Below are 18,144 nucleotides of genomic sequence, written 5' to 3' on the forward strand. Positions count from 1 at the left end.
GCTGTCCCTTACCTTCTCCTGGCGATCCAGCGATGATCACCCATTGCTGTGACTGCCAGCCGAGATCCCCGCCGCTCCTCCGTCTGATGACTTCCTGGTTCTGTTCCCTGCAGCAGCAATGCTGCATGGGAGCGGAACTGGGAGGGAAATTCAAACGTTGCACAAAACACAAACACATAACATTTATATTATATAAATGCATTATTTTTTACTGATATGTGATAATTGCTTCAGTGGTTCCTATTTCAGTCAATTGAATTGTTATGAATGTACTGTAAATACGGTATATATATATATATATATATATATATACACATATACACACATTTTTTTAATTTAATTTATTTTTTTATAGATAAACACAGATTTACATTTTTTTAAGAGATTCAATTTCTCAAAATATTCAAACATTGATCATTAATTCATGTTTTTTTTTTAGGCCTTATAAATAAAATATATGCAAAGCTGCTATATAGTGCCTTTAAGATACATATCACTAGATTAGACGTTTGTATCCAAATTACAAATCTTACATAAACAGAGGGAACATTGAAAGAACATGGTCACTGACCGATATTTTTCTAACAATACAGGCAATTAAAAAAAAAAAAAAAATTAAAATGTAGCAATATTGACTGATAACCTCCTCTGTGTGCCCAGGGAAGGACAATGTCCTTGTGGTGGTCGATGATCTGGAGGACAGCAGTGATCAGGAGAAGACTCGGATCCTGGAGAATCAGCCCAGTATTGGAGTGTGGGCCAGTGACCTCCTCCTCATATCACACACACAGAAAGCTGATAAAAGTCAACTCGAAAGTATACTGAAGAGTATAAAGCAATTTTTTCATCTGTCAGGTAATTATCTCTTGATCTCTGTTCACTGGAGATAACAATGGGGTAATTCAAAATGCTGGTGAGTATAGCAGGGGCAATACTCGGATACCCAAAGTCCCAGGGACACCCCTGGACACATAGCCTGAAATGTTGCAGTTCTTAACAAATACCACAAAGATAAGTTATTATAGCACTGTAGTTGTGAATATGGTTAGTGGTGGTTGGTGGTGGTGGTTGGTGGTTGTAGTTGGTGGTGGTTGGTGGTGGTGGTTGGTGGTGGTGGTTGTTGGTGGTGGTGGTGGTGGTTGGTGGTGGGGGTGAAGGGTGGTGGTTGGTGGTGGGTGTGACGGTACTAACCGTCACTATGTGTGACGGATCACCCTGTCCCTGGATTGTAAACCCCTTTGTGTCATTTTCCTATGAGTTTGGGACATTGCCCTTTTATTGCATTTTATTTTCCCTTTATTCATCCTCTGAACAACTGAAGATGGCATGACTCATGGCATTGAGTTAATGTAATGTAATGTTGCAGCCCATTCCCCCCCCCCTCCTGTTTCTGTGTCTAAGTGTGTGGATTCATGACACAGACAATGGTCTGGGCTGGAGACATCTCTCCGCAGGGGGTGTGTATTAAGACAGCCTGTTTCAATGTACAAATGTTCTGTTCCCATTGGTTGGTCCTTGTCCCCCTCCCCCCCCCCTGTGGCAAGGCTAAGGGGAGTTTCCCTTAGCTGTGTGTAAAACTGTATGTCTTGGAATTTAATAAACATTTCTTGCTTAGACTCACAGCATAGAGTGTCATCTCATGTTTATGGGAGAAAGCTATACCAGCTCTATCTCCCTTCTGCTTGGATCGCTCAATCACTAGCTATGGTGAGAGCGATTCCTGCTCTACTCTACAGCATCCCTCACACTAGGAGGAAGAGAACATCTCTGGCGGCGAAACCCCACTTTCTATGGGGGTGGTCGCTACAGTGGGGGTGATGGGTGGTGGTGGTGGTTGGTGGTGGTTGGTGGTGGTTGGTGGTGGTGGTTGTTGGTGGTGGTGGTAGTTGGTGGTGGTTGGTGGTGGTGGTTGTTGGTGGTTGGTGGTGGGGGTTGTTGGTGGTGGGGGTTGTTGGTGGTGGTTGGTGGTGGGGGTGATGGGTGGTGGTGGTGGTTGGTGGTGGGTGGTGGTGGGTGGTGGTGGTGGTTGTTGGTGGTGGTGGTGGTTGGTGGTGGTTGGTGGTGGGGGTGGTGGGTGGTGGTGGTGGTTGGTGGGGGTGGTTGTTGGTGGTGGTGGTGGTTGTTGTTGGTGGTGGTGGTGGTTGGTGGTGGGGGTGATGGGTGGTGGTGGTGGTTGGTGGTGGTTGGTGGTGGGTGGTGGTAGTTGGTGGTGGGGGTGGTGGGTGGTGGTGGTGGTTGGTGGTGGTGGTTGTTGATGGTGGTGGTGGTTGTTGTTGGTGGTGGTGGTTGGTGGTGGGGGTGATGGGTGGTGGTGGTGGTTGGTGGTGGTTGGTGGTGGGTGGTGGTAGTTGGTGGTGGTGGTGGTGGTTGGTGGTGTTGGAGGGTGGTGGTGGGAGGGGGAGTTCAGACCACCATGCAAGTGCTACCTTTTTTAAAAAGAGTGCATGAGTCTTTAGCTGCAGACTCAAGCCTGTTACAGATTTTTTTTTATATGGAATGGCAGAAATGTGAAAATAAATAAATATAAGCTAAATATAAGTTAATCAGTATATTTTTTTTAAACCTAAAAATTGACTTAAATCCCAACATCGGAAGTAATCCCCACTGTCAATGTTGGGATTTAAGTCAATTTGTAGGCATCCTGAGTTGAACTACCCCAGATTTGGTTCGAACACGGTTTAGAGAACTTCAAAGATTTTACGATGTTGAATCATAAAAAACAGTAAAATCAAAGGGAGACAAATTTGTTCAATGAAAAAAAAACATAAAAAACAGCATTTTTGGGCACTACCGTTGGAAACATGTACCAATGCAAACGCATTTTTTTAAAATTCAATTTTGACAGGAGAAGTGGTGTTTTTATAGCATTGACATTTACAAAGGAAACAGAACTATTTTAAATTGCATGAAGAATGCACGGCGCTTGGGCTGTATTTTAGCTCAGTAAAAAAAAATAAAAAATGTAATGAACTTTTTCAATCTGCAGTGTGCAAGAGGCCTTTGGCATTAGTGGGCAGGGTGCGTTTTGATTTGAGTGCAATACTAATTAACTTTTGTACTGATTAGTTCCCGCATTGTGGCCATTTGATAGTAGTATTTGAGAATCAGGATTTTGTATTTTTTAAAGTATAATTACACACAAAGAGAGCAGCGATTCTTTATATATTTTTACATATTGCAAATTTTCAGTTGCTTATGTATCTGGAACCTTTGATTTTTACTGACAGCTGCCTATGAAATTTTTCACCATCTTAAAAGTGGTTGTAAAACCCATTTTGTTTACATTTACCTATAGGTAAGCCTACATTAAGGCTTACCTATAGGTGCTATAAATATCTCCTAAACTTGCACCGTTTAGGATATATTTACAGTGCATGCAGCCAATGACGTCATTGGCGCATGCGCCACCCGTGCCATTCCTGCATGCGCGGGAGTGATGTAATCGCGCCCCCGGCCAATCAGATGGCCGGAGGACGAGATCCAGGAAGCAGGACGGCCGGACATGTCGGCCGTCCTGTCGGCACTGAGGGGGCTTCGTTTTTAGGTAAGTACTTCACAATGAGCTAGTATGCGATGCATACTACCTCATTATGCCTTGTCTTTACAGGTTTTTTTTTTTTTCCCACATTTTTTAAACGGGTTTACTTCCTCTTTAAGTTGCCAGGTTTTATGACCATGGGTATTCATTACTTAAGAGTAGGGGTGTCCAACTCTGGAGGGCCAGGATCTGCACACATTTTTACTATTTCTCTAGCAGACGGTGATAATTGAAGTAAAGTTTGGTGTACAGAGTCAAAAAATTACTAATTTAATGCCAAAATCAAGGTGTCACGTACCTGGTCAGTGAAGTTGACGTGTAGAGGAGGGCCTCTCATACAGCTCTGGCTCGAGTGCAACTGATAGTTAGACAGCAGCCACAGGAGCACGGTGACGTAGGAGTGCCTGTAATCAGTCCAGTAGTCTGCATGGCCACAGTCAGCAGGGAGATGTAGTAGCGGACAGGCTGGTAGAAGGCAGCTGGAAGCAAGACTTGCTGGGCTGATAGTTGTAGCAGGATGCAGGGTCAGACAAGCCAGGTTGGAAATGGTCAGGCAGATGGACATAGACGGTAGACAGCAGGATGGTCGGGTCACAAGCCAAGTCGGTACCAGGAGAGCAGTAAGGCAGGATCAGGAGGCAGAAGCGAAATCTAGAAGACAAGCCGGGGTCAGGGTATGAAGCAGACAATCACAGGTTAGGGATAAACCGGATCAAGATCAGAGGTCACACTGAATCAGGAACAACACACAGACGCTGCAGACCAAACAGCAATGAGTCCATGCAGAAGGCCTGTTTAAATAGCCAGTCTGGCGTGATCATTAGTGACACGTGCGCGCATTGATGCGTACGCCTATGCGCACTCCCTAACCCATGAACAAGAATGTCTGCTTGACCAGTTGCTGGTCTACGCATGCACGTATGGTGCGCCTCGGAACTCCATCTGTGCTATGGACCTGACTTCTCTGACACAAAGCCTGTGTGGCCCTCAAAAACTGGAGTTTGACATCCCTGTTGTAGAGTAATGACATTTCTAGTTCTCATGATTTCAATTATACAGACAGTTATTCTTGTCTCCACAACTTTTGTATTTTTCAGAAAGTTTTCCAAAAAGAAGGCTACAAGAGCAAAGACGGAATTCACTAACTGTGAGTGACAAAGTCGAATAATTTTTTGTTGCAAAATGTATATAGACAGACATTTTTGGATCTCCAGTGACTAGTTTTATTTATTTGTGATGTGAAGTTTATGGATAGTGATGGGGAGAACACCCCCGGGTTCTGTTCTACACCAGAACAGGGAATAAGGTCTGACCATAACCCAGAACCCTATTTAAGTCTATCAGTACAGAGCTTGAAAAATCAAAAGTCACAATTTTTAAGGCTTATATGCAAGTTATTGCCATAAAAAGGGTATATGGTACTGCCCTGGGGAACATGTATCAATGCAAAAATAACTTTTAAAAAATTACATTTTCAAACAAGCAGTGATATTATGTTTGAAGTAAAACAATAAAAACAAAAAAAATCCTTTAAATATTGTGCCTGGGGGTCCCCTTAATCTGCCTACAAAGTGGTGCATGTGTATTATGTATAGAACCTGCTGCAGCAAAACTGACATTTCTAAAGAAATAAAAAATGACAGTTAAATACATTTTCCCTGCAAGCTTTCTCTAATTTGTAAACAATGACTTGGGGAGCCAGTCTGTATGATGAGGCCACAATTTAGTGCACATAGATGCTGCTGGCCCCCTCATATTGGCATGGGAATGTCTGCCCCTCCTAGTTGGCCCCTCAGACATGATGGAGGGGGACTTACTACATACATTTATTAGACAGTAAGAAATGGGTGATTGGATGCACTTTATTGAATGAAATGTGGTGTTTGGTTCACTATAAACTGTGTACAATTAGGGAATGCCTCTAAAACTAATTAAAAAAACTAAAAAAAAAAAAGAAAGTAAATAATAATAATAACAGGGCAACACCAGCATCGCATTGAGACAAACTGCCACTGACGATTTAAAAAATAGGTCAGGGGAACAAAAAAAAAAGGACGCAGCAAAAAAAGAAAAAACACTATACAACACTCACACTACACTAGTACTACACTAACACTACACTGACACTCTACACTCACACTAACTAGCTTGCTGAGCCCTGCTCTTATCTCCAACTTCACACTGCAAAAGGTTCCATGATAAGGAACCTTTTATAGTGTGGGCTTGGGACTATGAGCACTGAGCCATGATTGGGCAAAGTCATCATGGCTTTGTCCAATCAGGGCTCTCACAGTGGTCTGTTGGGCAAAGCCTTGCACATGACCAGTGGTCAGGTGCAGTGCTTTAGCCAATCAGGGTCATAGAATGCACTGTGCAGTGCAATGTGGGGCACTCAGTGGCAAACATCTTGAATGGGCTCTCTTCGGGACCGAACCAATGCTCGGCCCGAACAGCTCACCCACTCACCCATCTCTATTTATGGAACAAAACTTCTTTTTTTTAAATGAATAGTAGGGGGTGTTGAGGTTTTCCATTTTCGTAGAATCAGAAGACGAGTAGCGATAAGTATATGTGAGATCCAAGCATGGAAGCGGTATGGGTGCGTGTCAATGCCTAAATGAAGGAGAGCCAGAGCAGGGGAACAAAACTTCTTATAACTGGGACTTTTTTACTTTTTTTTTTACCTTTTTTTTTACCATAAATATGTTCTCAGGGGGCTCCAACACCAACAAAGCCCAGCATTGCTGTCTTCTCCATATCAGAAGAGGGTCACATTCAATGGTTGAGGAGATTGCTGTCATCGGACATATTTGGACACCAACATGTCACCTTCCATAGTATCTCTCCAGATGATGGATGGCTCGGGGCTGTGGACTTTCAGTGTAAAGTTGCCGTCTTATATCACACAATGCACAGCGGAATGTTTCCGGACAACCCTTATGGAGAATCTCTGTATCACAAAGTGTTACAACGAATGTCAGAAAAACTCGGTAAGGATTCTGCTCAGCTTAAAACTTTTTGCTACATTTTATCATTTCAATGTGTGTAAGGAGTAACCTGCCATACATGTAGCTTATTTCTGAAAATCAAAGAAAATACTGCATTTCTACAAGGCTGCTGGCGCAGCTCATCCACCTCATGTACAAGAAAAACAAAGATTAAAGCCGCACTCCACAAAGTCATACCATGAAGTTTATTCAGTATAGATGACTTCCAACACAGTCCCTGCCAAAGTCACTCCCCTCTGAAGCATTTCAGTTTAATGGGGCTTCTTTGTAGATGTAGCACCCTCCTAGGTAGGTGCTAGAGAGAGCGAGAAAGTAAAGTTTTGGATCCTTTCTGCTTGCCAGAAGGATTGCCAGGTAAAGCTACATCGTTCTCTGCTTACCAGAGAGCAGGATCTGCTAGTGAGGTCTGATCATTGTGCTCAGGTGCAACTCAGTTTGTCTGAAGTTTTCACACTGGTCCAATAGGGATGCTTATTGGACAGTGGGAGGAAACCTGACAAATGAATGCACAATCATTTAGTACAGTGTGGTTATTTGCAGAGGAAAGTGTCTCTGTGTATGCTGGGATACTGTATAAATGCTTGGGGTCTTTCAGCGAGAGAGTCCTGGAGGGAGGGGGCGACTGCCTTCTCCTCTGTAGAAGTTACCATGCAGCCTCAGGTGAGGGCCTAAAGAGCTAGAGAGGAACTGAACCCAGAGGTCCAGTAAAGCTGACTGGAAGGAAGATACTGGAAGGATCTGATTCTGTATACAGTGAGTACAGATCTGTGTCATGGGGCCTGACCTGAGGGGAGCCATCCCTGCAGCTAGAAGAGTAAGTGCACGGGTGTCAGTAAAGGGGTTGCTAGAGAGTATCCTGAAGATAATATAGTTCAACAATTCTATTGCTGGAGAAAGAGCAAGAAGACTTATCCCGTTCCATACATGTAGCAGTATGGTCAAGCAGTGTCTCACTGCTTCCACAAGCAACCTGGTGAGGCCAAGTGAGAGTTGTTCTTATCAGCTGTACATAGTTCAAGTTGTAGTATCCACTATTCCCTTCTCCCATCCAGGTTCCACAATAAATACCAAAAACCAACACCCCTGGACTGTTTATTGAGTAACGAGCCATTGGGAGTAAGCCCCGTACACACGTAGCGATTGTCGGCCGTAAATATTCGGCCACTGACCGATCGGCCGATTGTCGGCTTGTTAGTATGATGCTTCCGACAACCGACTGCGACTTTTCGGCTGAACAGAATCTGGTGTGCAGGCATTAAAATTTTTGTTGGCCAACACCAGAACGGCCGATTGTTCGCCAGTCAGTACAGAATTCGGCCAACAAACAGCAGATGAGCAAGACTGGGCATGCTCAGAGAAGAAAAAACACATGGAAACCATCACATGACATCACTTCTGCAGTCGGCTGTTGTTGGCCGACAAAATTCGTGTGCAGTCTTTAGCACTTTTCAACCGTCAGGACAGCCCTGGACAAAAGACGGCCGATCGTTCGGCCGACATTCGATACGTGTGTACGGGCCTTAAGAGTGAATGTGTGAACTGTACCCTAAGAGACTGTCTGCTGGTAATCAGAGGAAGCCCAACAAGTCATCACATATCAAGCCTTACAGCCTACATAGAGAACCAATGGTTCAATACTTGCGGGCCCAAAACAAGCATCTAGATCAGGATTAGAGGTGAGCTTGGGTATTCTCTGAACTATTCTATCTGAACTTCTACGTTGCACTTTTTTGCTGTTGACCTCATTGCCCTTATATGGACATCTCACCATATTTGGTCAGTGTTGGGGAATTAACCAATGCTCAGCTGATGAAGTGAAAGAGAGTCTGACTTGGAAGTTTGAATAGAGTTGAGTTTGCCCAAGCTCAGCTCTAATCAGAAGTTATGGTGCATACTTGATGCAGGTCAATGACTATAAAGCTATAATTTTCAGATGTAAATTAGCAATCTCAGTTTATGTATTTCTTTCAGGGTAGGTGTAAAGCTAAATTCCAGCCTTCCATCCAGACTTGCACAATTGTATGTGTTTCTCTCGTTTCCTGGCCAAAGGGCATCTAGCATCACTTAACTCTTTCCTACTCAACCTGACTACATGGGACCTGCCCATTTCATTAACTGGATTTCAGTTCTTTTAATCATGGAGGCTCAGTGTTCCAATGTGGGTGTTCCCTAAGGTGGTCTTTATGCAAATACAGCGTGTCTAGGAGAACCCACTCCTTGAGATTGACACCCACCCATTAAAGCAGCTTGATATTTGCATATTGTAACCCCTCCCAAGAGCCAGGCCACTGACAGAATCAGGACGGAGGACTCTTTAGAGGGTGTTTTCCATCCTTCTGTCAGCTGATCTACTGGCAATGCATAGAGATGCGTAGAGACCCATTGATGACATCACCGTGTCTAAAATAAGGTATGTAATGTAAACAGAAAGATTTTACCTAAAAAAATCGCATTAACATGTTTGAAGGAAGAAAAGAGGGACCAGTGAACGAAAAATATAAGCATATTGAACCTCAGTTGTAAAATACTTCTTTCCTTTATTTGTATACACCCAGTTCAAGTAACATGTTTACATTGCAGAGAGAAAAACCATATAGGTAATAGGACTTTAAAGGTAGCCACCATTAATCCCATAAGGAAGAAAATCAGTACTCGATTATATATAAAAATACAAAATTTATTTATAACAAAATAATCAAAAATTCATAAAAACCCCAACATGAATGGTATGCATGAGGTGGTAAACCACATGCTCCTATAGCAAAATAACCCATAAATTGCCCATCGTATGCCAGGGTCTGGTGTCTGTGGATCACAGAAACAAATGACCTCCGGTGTCCGGGCCAATATGGATTCTAGTATGTAGATACCAATGGATCGCTATGCGTTTTGCTAAGCAGCTTCCTCAGAAGATCCTATTGGTGTTTGTATAGTAGTCACGAGGCATCAAATATTTTCTCATTTTCAATATGAAAGAGTGATGATGGTGATAGGGTTATTCTTGTATTGAAAATATGCACTATATATCAGTTTCCTTCTTGCTATTCAGGAGCCATGGCTCCGCTGAGTGCCGATCCAACCTGTGGCAAAAGCCCCTCTAGCAGGGAGACAATGGAGATGTCCACTCGGACCATCTCCATATCTCCCCCATATATGTAGGGGGAGAAAATGGCCACCAGGAAATGTCTCCGCCCCCACGCCTGCTTCGCCACGTCTATTGGAACGTGGCCCGTCCACGCCCCCATTCCGATAGGTGCGGTGGGCGTGGAGGATTTGGGTTCACTATGTACTCTCTTTTCAATACTCTATTCCCTCTCCATTGGGTCTTATGTTCACTCTTCCTTCAGTTCTCTATGCTGTTTCCATCCATTCCTCTATGCAATCATCATTCACTACGTTTTGCAGTCTTCATTCGGTCCTCTACACAATCTCAAATCAGTCCTCTATGCAGACTCTTTTCAATCCCCAATACTGTCTCTATTGGGTCCTCAACATAGTCTCCATTCAGTCCTCAATGCAGTTTCCATTCAGTTCTCTTTGCAGTCTCCATTCAGTCATCAACAAAGTCTCCAATCAGTCCTCTAGACAGTCTATATCTGGACCTCAACACAGTCTCCATTCAGTCCTCTATGCAGTCTTTATTGAGTCCTCAATGCAGTCTCCATTAGGTCCTCCATGTATTCTCTATTCATTCCTCCACACACTCTGAATTCAGTCCTCCATACAGTCTCCATTCAATGCTCTATGCAGTCTCCATTCATTCCACCACACAGTCTCTATTCAGTCCTCAATGCAGTCTCTATTCTTTCCTCCAGAAAGTCTCCATTCAGTCCTCTATGTACTTTCCATTCAGTCCTCTATTTACTCTCCATTCAGTCCTCTATGCAGTCTCCATTCAGTCCTCTATCCACTATCCATTTAGTCCTCTTTGTACTCTCCATTCATTCCTCTATGTACTCTCCATTCAGTCCTCTATTTACTCTCCATTCAGTCCTCTATGTACTTTCCATTCAGTCCTCTATTTACTCTCCATTCAGTCCTCTATGTACTTTCCATTCAGTCCTCTATTTACTCTCCATTCAGTCCTCTATGTACTCTCCATTCAGTCCTCTATGCAATCTCCATTCAGTCCGCTATGCACTCTCCATTCAGTCCTCTATGCAGTCTCCATTCAGTCCGCTACGCACTCTCCATTCAGTCCTCTATCCACTCTCCATTCAGTCCTCTATGTGCTCTCCATTCAGTCCTCTATGTACTCTCCATTCAGTCCTCTATGCACTCTCCATTCAGTCCGCTATGCACTCTCCATTCAGTCCGCTACGCACTCTCCATTCAGTCCTCTATCCACTCTCCATTCAGTCCTCTATGTACTCTCCATTCAGTCCTCTTTGCACTCTCCATTCAGTCCTCTATCCACTCTCCATTCAGTCCTCTATGCAGTCTCCATTCAGTCCTCTATGTACTCTCCATGCAATCCTCTATGCAGTCTCCATTCAGTCCTCTATGCAGTCTCCATTCAGTCCTCTATGCACTCTCCATTCAGTCCTCTATGCACTCTCCATTTGGTCCTCTATGCACTCTCCATTCAGTCATCTATGTACTCTCCATGCAATCCTCTATGTACTCTCCATTCAGTCATCTATGTACTCTCCATGCAATCCTCTATGCAGTCTCCATTCAGTCCTCTATGCACTCTCCATTCAGTCCGCTATGCACTCTCCATTCAGTCCTCTATGCACTCTCCATTCAGTCCTCTTTGCACTCTCCATTCAGTCCTCTATGCACTCTCCATTCAGTCCTCTATGCAGTCTCCATTCAGTCCTCTATGTACTCTCCATTCAGTCCTCTTTGCAGTCTCCATTCAGTCCTCTATGTACTCTCCATTCAGTCCTCTGTGCACTCTCCATGCAGTCCTCTATGCAGTCTCCATTCAGTCCTCTATGTACTCTCCATTCAGTCCTCTTTGCAGTCTCCAATCATTCATCTATGTACTCTCCATTCAGTCCTCCATGCAGACTCCATTCAGTCCTCTATGCACTCTCCATTCAGTCCTCTTTGCACTCTCCATTCAGTCCTCTTTGCACTCTCCATTCAGTCCTCTATGTACTCTAAATTCAGTCCTCTATGCACTTTTGAACCAGTCCTCCATCCACTCTCCATTCAGTCCTCTATGTAGTCCTTATTCAGTCCTCTATGGTCTCTTAATTTAGTCCTCTATGCATTTCTTGATTTGGTCTTCTGTGCAATCTAAATTCAATAATCTGAACAGGCCCCATTCTGTGTTCAAACTCAACAATAAGACTGAATAAAGTTGCATGCACAAATGTTAGATTCTGAGATGCAGCTCTCCTTCATGGACAATGTCCCGCCTGATGGGGTACAGGGGAGTATAAGACTGGCAGGTGAAAGGGGGCAGCTGGATTGGGGGCAGGTGAGGATAAGACTGAAAGAGGGGCTGCTGGGTTAGAAATGGGACCAATAATAATAGTCAATAATAATTACCAATACTGATTATTACTTTCATTTTGTGCACAGGAAAGGAAAATGTGGTTATGATAATTGATGATGTGCAGCCTAAAGAGATGATGTGGGTAAAGAAGATTCAGTCTGACATTGAGAGATTAGCCGAAGATCTCTGCCCCATGGTACATAAAGATAAAGAAGATGAAAAGAAGTTGGTACAAAAACTAAAGGCAGTAAAACGATTCCGCCATATGTCAGGTAATGACTTCACCTGTAATGTTTCTGATCAATTCTGTCCATTGAAAACATTGTAATAGAGAGCCAAAGGCTGACAACTGTGATCTGGGAAGTGATGGTAACAGTGATAGGAAGAATACGAGAACTTAAAGCTGAACTCCAGACATCTCAATACACGGAGGAAATATATAGGTGGGATCTGTTTACCTGGCAAATTATATACATGTCTGTCCATCCAGTCCTGGGATTTGCACAGCTCTGCCACATAGGAGCTTCTTCGTTTTTTTTTTTAAGTGCAATGCTGTCTTTTCGCTGCTGTGGGGTCCCCGGTGCCACCATTCTGGTTTTGGAACATCCTTAGGCAACCGGGTCCACACAGCATATGCACAAAGTTGTGAAATGCAAGGAGACTGATCCTGCAGCCTTGTGAGATTTGTCCCAGGAGGCTGTAAGTAGAGGAGGTCAGGATGAGCGCCATCATTCTAGCCCAGGAGAGAACTGAGAATTTTTTTAAAAACACGACACTCTTATTTTTGAATGAAGTCCGCTTTAAGGAATACAGAGGTGTCATCCTCTCCTCCCCCAGCCTGTGATTGGACAATGAAGTTTCTGCACTTCAATGAAGAGCTAATTTCTGAGCTCACTTTGCTCTCTCCTCTTTCAGTACATTTGCATGCAACTTGGCTACTAGTCTTGGCCATCCCTAGGTCATATATTGTTATTTCATTATTTTTATATGTCAGTAGTCACAAATCTCCATGTGTTTACCCAATTTATAGCTACCTGGAGTTCAACTTTATCCTCTTAAAGATTTACCCCCCCCCCCCCCTTTATGACCAGGCCATGTTTTTGCAATACGGCGCTGTGTTACTTTAACTGACAATTGCACGGCAATGCAGCGCTGTACCGGAATATAATTGATGTCCTTTTATTTCCACAAATAGAGCTTTCTTTTGGTGATATTTGATCACCTCTGCGTTTTATTTTTTATTTTTTGCACAATTATTTTTATTATTTTTTTAAACATAAAAGACTTTCTGCTATAAAAAAAAAAAAAATATTCAATAAAAACATTTAAAAATCAAATCTCTTCTGGTGCTCCTGCACCCACGCAGAGATTGGCGCACACACTCTGTTGCTGGATGCTATGGACTATAGCCCTTAACTGGCGATCGGAGACGGTCCCTTGGACCCAGGTACTGTCAAGAATGGAGGCGATCAGAAGTATGGAAAGGGTTCATCATACTTTGTATGATACTATGCATGTGTTTCATAAAAAATGGGAGAATTGGTCTACGGGCTAATTGGGTCTGTGGTTTTCTTGCCCTATCTCAGCACTCGGTGGTTTAGCTGGTTGTTTTAGCCTTATGTTATACCTCATTACTCAGGATTGTGTATATTTTGCAGATGTTGTTTGTCTACTGAAGTATGCCTTTATCCAATGTAGTTGTAATCTGCGCTGGACTCTTCTATACCATAACATAGTGGAAGCACTGCCACTTTGGATGCCTTTACTTTTATTTATTTTTTCTTTCTATTTTTTGCAGTTCAGATTTTGCACTGACTTAACTATGTTCTCTGTGACCCCCGTGGTTACATTTGTTTGTGATATTGTGTAACTGTACTTTTCTAATTTTTCATGCTTTGATTTTGTTCTTGGTTTTACTTGTTCTTAAAATCCAATAAAAAAAACGTTTTTAATAAAAATCAAATCTCTTTATTAAATTTAGGGCAATTTGTATTCTGCTACCTGTTTTTTTGGTTATAAAAAATCCCCAAAAGTGTATTTTGATTGGTTTGTGCAAAAGTTATCGCTTCTACAAACTAGGGGATATATACTGGAATTTTTTTTTTTTTTATACTATGTAACACGGGGGACCATTAGCTCAGTGGCAGATGCGTTTCTCCAGTGATTCACTGTAGTCAGGTACTAGATTTTAAAGGCCTGGTAGCCCATTTTTATTAAAAGGCAAAAATAAACAGTTCGTAACATTGGTTTCCCACGCAGGGATTCTTCTCCAGTCTATATATATCAAACTGAAAATGCTAGCCCACCTGGCTCTCTCACTTTTACTCAGTTTTTTCAGAAGCAGTACTTCTGCTCTTTTCGTTGGTCCCCAGACCATGGACTCTCTGAAGCGGTAAGCTTCACTGTGGCCTTGGTCCTCAGGCCGTCTCCTGTCTCTTCAGACAAATACCCAGGTGCTCTGGCTGCCACCTGCAGCCACTGACTCCCAGACATCCACTGGCCGGCAACTGCTGATCGGCTTGTGCCCAATCACAGCACAGCCGAGGTGCCCCCTACCTCGAAGTGCCGGATCATGTACTAGGTGCGTGATCCGGCACAGGAGAGCCTCTGCCATCATATAATGAGTTATGCGGTTGGCAAGCAGAATACATCTCCACATTAGGACATGAAAGGTGTCAAATGATTTTGTGACTTTGTAAACAGTGGATTGCAATATAGTAACAGACAGTGCTAGGACAAGGTCACCTAGAGCCAAGGGCAAACATGCCATACTGCCCCCTTCTCCCCCCCAAGATATATAAGCATTATGCATCAGCAAAAATCGCCCTCAAAAACACTGGGCACTAATTTGCAAGCTTACCCCCAAAGCAGAAATGTCCCCTCCTCCCAGTACAAATCCTCCTCCCTGCTGAAATCTCCCTCTCAGCACAAATCTTTGCCCCCCCCCCCCCAAAAAAAAAATAAAAAAAAATCCTGTACCCCTAAAATGTACCCTCTTAGTACACATCTACTCTCCCCATTTCAAATCCCCCCTTAGCATAGATCTTGTTCCCCCCATCCCCCCTCCCAAGACAATCCCCCTAAATCATCGCTCTTAGCACTCCCCCTCAAATTTCCCCAACTAGAACAATACATACCCCCTGCCGCCCCCCAAATTCCCCCTACCAACACAAACCCCTTACCCCCCCAATTTACTTGTGAAGCCCCTCCACCTCATATGATACCACAGCGCCCAGGGAAGCCACCCCCTCCTGCCCACCCCTTGTCCTGGCCCTGGTAACAAAGTGACATAGAGCAGCAGGGAGCTGTGAAAAGAACGGTTGTGGTGTTAGTTTAATAGTTACTATGTCTAGGGGAAAACCTACTCTTCAGTCTTCAAATCTCTCTATTGTACCCAAAATTGTAAATGTACTTTTATTTTTTACAGAACATCCTCACAAAGTGGATCTTCCTCCACAAACCTCAAAAACATTAAATGTAAGTAATAAAAGAAGAATATTCTATTGGTGTGACGATAAATGTGTGGCTAAACCTGCAATACTGCAATCTATTGATTTTTTCTCCATTAGAAGAACGGTATGAATTAGTAATAATTTCAATTTTTTTTGGCTGGAAAACCAAGAGACCTCTGCAAGCATTTTTGTTGAAAGTGTCGGGAGCCCCCAAATTCGGAGCGTTTGACTTTGATATACACGTGGCTCTAGCTTGCCAGCTGGCAGAGCCTCTGATAGTGTGGGACCACCAGTCCTCCTGTAGGGGGCCTGGGCACACAGGGGGGCCCTAACAGCACAGGGAATTAGTGGAGTTGGGCAGGGGGGCAATTACAGAAGGAAGCCTTGTACAGCTCTCTGCAGCAGCTGAAAGCCAATTTCTCCCCCTCCTGCCAGCTTTCAGGTGCTGCGGGGAGAGAGACACAGACACATGGCATCGCCCCTGTAATTGCTTCTCCGACACTGCTTCCGATCCTCCCCCTCCCCGTGTGCCCCCCTTTCACTGTGCCTCCCCCCACCCCCACCCCTTCCCAGAGCGCTGCAGGCTTCCCTGTCCTGTAAAAAAATAAAAAATCTAAAAAAAAAAAAAAAAAAATTAAACATTGTAATAAATAATTAAAAAAACATGTAAAATAAGATAATTGTAAACATTTATAACATTTTAAAAAATATATATATAATTTTTTTTTTTTTTTTAAATGTAAAAAACAATTAAAAAGGGCTAATTCACACAGGTTCTCTGTTATGTTTGTGCCTGCTAATAATGATATTGGAGTATTTTTTAGTGAAAATATTGTCTTCATATATAGGGAGGGGGGGGGGGGCTGCCAGGTAGGTTGTATGGGGCCCCGTGATTTATAACAGCAGCCCTGCCAGCTGGTACTGTAACACATTAGCATCCTATCCCTCAATGCAGGGATGTGTTCTTCCTCTCTGACCAATAGAGAGATATCCATTACAGGGAGATGGAGCTCTGACTTTAGATGTACAAAAAAAAATCTATTTTTTTTGCTAGAAAATCACTTAGAATGTACTATCACCCATGCATTAGTGAACAGTGGCAGTTTATTAACTCCTTTGTGCTGCATTTAGTGGCACCAATGTCAGTATTTATAAACCCCATTCATACTGCAGCATAAAGGGGTTAATTAACACCAGGGGCTGACTGGCAACTTTCGGCCCAGGGGGCAAATACAAACCAGAAGCCCATGGTACAGCGACTCTCCCCCATGGTACAGCGACTCTCCCCCATGGTGCAGCGACTCTCCCCCATGGTGCAGCAACTCTCGTTTTTCCAGGCCTTCTCCTGACCCCCATTCCAGGCTGAAGCTCCTCTCCAAGTACTCTCTACTTACCGGCCAAATCCGGGTTCCCCACCTGGCCATCAGCGGGCAGTTGGAGGGAGCTGGGACAGCTCAGTTGGGGCTGCCTGGGGGAGGAGAGTCTCTAGTGGGGCATGGAAATGGCCTCTGCTCAGACACAGTTTACACCATCCATGCTGGGGGAGGCCTGCGCTCTGTCCTTGTCTTCATCCCGCACTCAGTAGGTCAGCGTTGGGACTTTTTACTTCTCTTTACCAGGAATCCTTTAGGCATGTCTGTGGCAGAAGTGGTACAGCCTTTTTAGGGGGCATCAGAGAGGCCTGGGGGGGGGGGGCAACTGCCCCTCTGCCCCCTGGCCCAGACCGCCCCTGATTAACACTGACACTGGTGTCACTGCCACTAATGCAGAACACAAAGGGGTTAATTACCTGCCACTTGCCACTAGTGCATCAGTGATAGTACATTAACCCCCTTCATGCTGCAAACAATATTTTTAATTAAACCCCCCAACCAAGAGTTAACCCACATCAGCCTGTTCACATTGAACAGACACACCATAGGATAGGAAATATTCATCTGCCACTACCAGCCCAGGCCCCAGTCCTTTAGTTATTTCTCTGCTGACTTGTGCAGTGGTTGCAGCAGCCAGCACTCTTCTCTTATTGAGCCTCATGGGCCGGCCTCTATATGACGTTATGTCAGCCGGTGTTCTCCTGAAAACTCCAACTTGCCTAAATCTCCAACTACGTCATCTCCGGTGATTCTCCAACAGCAATAATTGGAGATTTTGACCAGTTGGTGTTTTCACAGAACAATGGCAGAGCATACACTACAGTACACAATATAATGGGTGGACATTGTTAGTCTACCTGCTAGAACCCAACAACATGGCCATCTCCAAGGCGGCGACAGCTTTTTTCCTCCTTACCCGGTGTTCTGTCAAAACAGACTAATGGTCATGTACTGTAGTGTATACACTGCCACTGTGTGAAAACACCAACTGGTCGAAATCTCCAATTAGTGCTGCTGGAGAGTCACTGGAAGTGACGTGGTTGGAGATTTTGGCGAGTTGGAGTTTTCAGCAGAACCCCCGGGACTAGGAAGCTCCTGTCAGGTGGAGATCACTGCGCCTGACAGGGAAGTGTTTTGGTCCGGGAGGAGGAGCACACTCAGTGCAATGGCACCGCGCCACAGGGGCCGAACCTAGTCTTTAACTGTAATGCAGTGTAGCCGGCGGTTGGTGATTATGTCCAGTCTCAGTTTATTGGGCCTATATTAATGTAGGGACCTGGAGCTGCAGCTCCGATAGCCCCTATGTAATTTCCACCCTGCCCTC

At 44.0% G+C, this 18,144-nt stretch overlaps 1 pseudogene across 1 annotated transcript in view; it reads left to right on the top strand.

Annotated features, from left to right (window-relative positions):
• The first annotated feature begins 5,802 nt into the window (after positions 1 to 5,802).
• The window catches only part of LOC309557631, a 28,740-nt pseudogene continuing 16,398 nt past the window's right edge, over positions 5,803 to 18,144 (top strand). The window contains exons 1-4 of the transcript in view: positions 5,803 to 5,871; positions 6,252 to 6,528; positions 12,082 to 12,267; positions 15,423 to 15,472. The product of the transcript in view is annotated as an uncharacterized misc_RNA (transcript). The remainder of the gene's footprint in view (positions 5,872 to 6,251; positions 6,529 to 12,081; positions 12,268 to 15,422; positions 15,473 to 18,144) is intronic.

This window comes from Pelophylax lessonae (assembly GCF_965119305.1).
Source record: "Pelophylax lessonae genome assembly, chromosome: 6".
Lineage (NCBI taxonomy): Eukaryota > Metazoa > Chordata > Amphibia > Anura > Ranidae > Pelophylax > Pelophylax lessonae.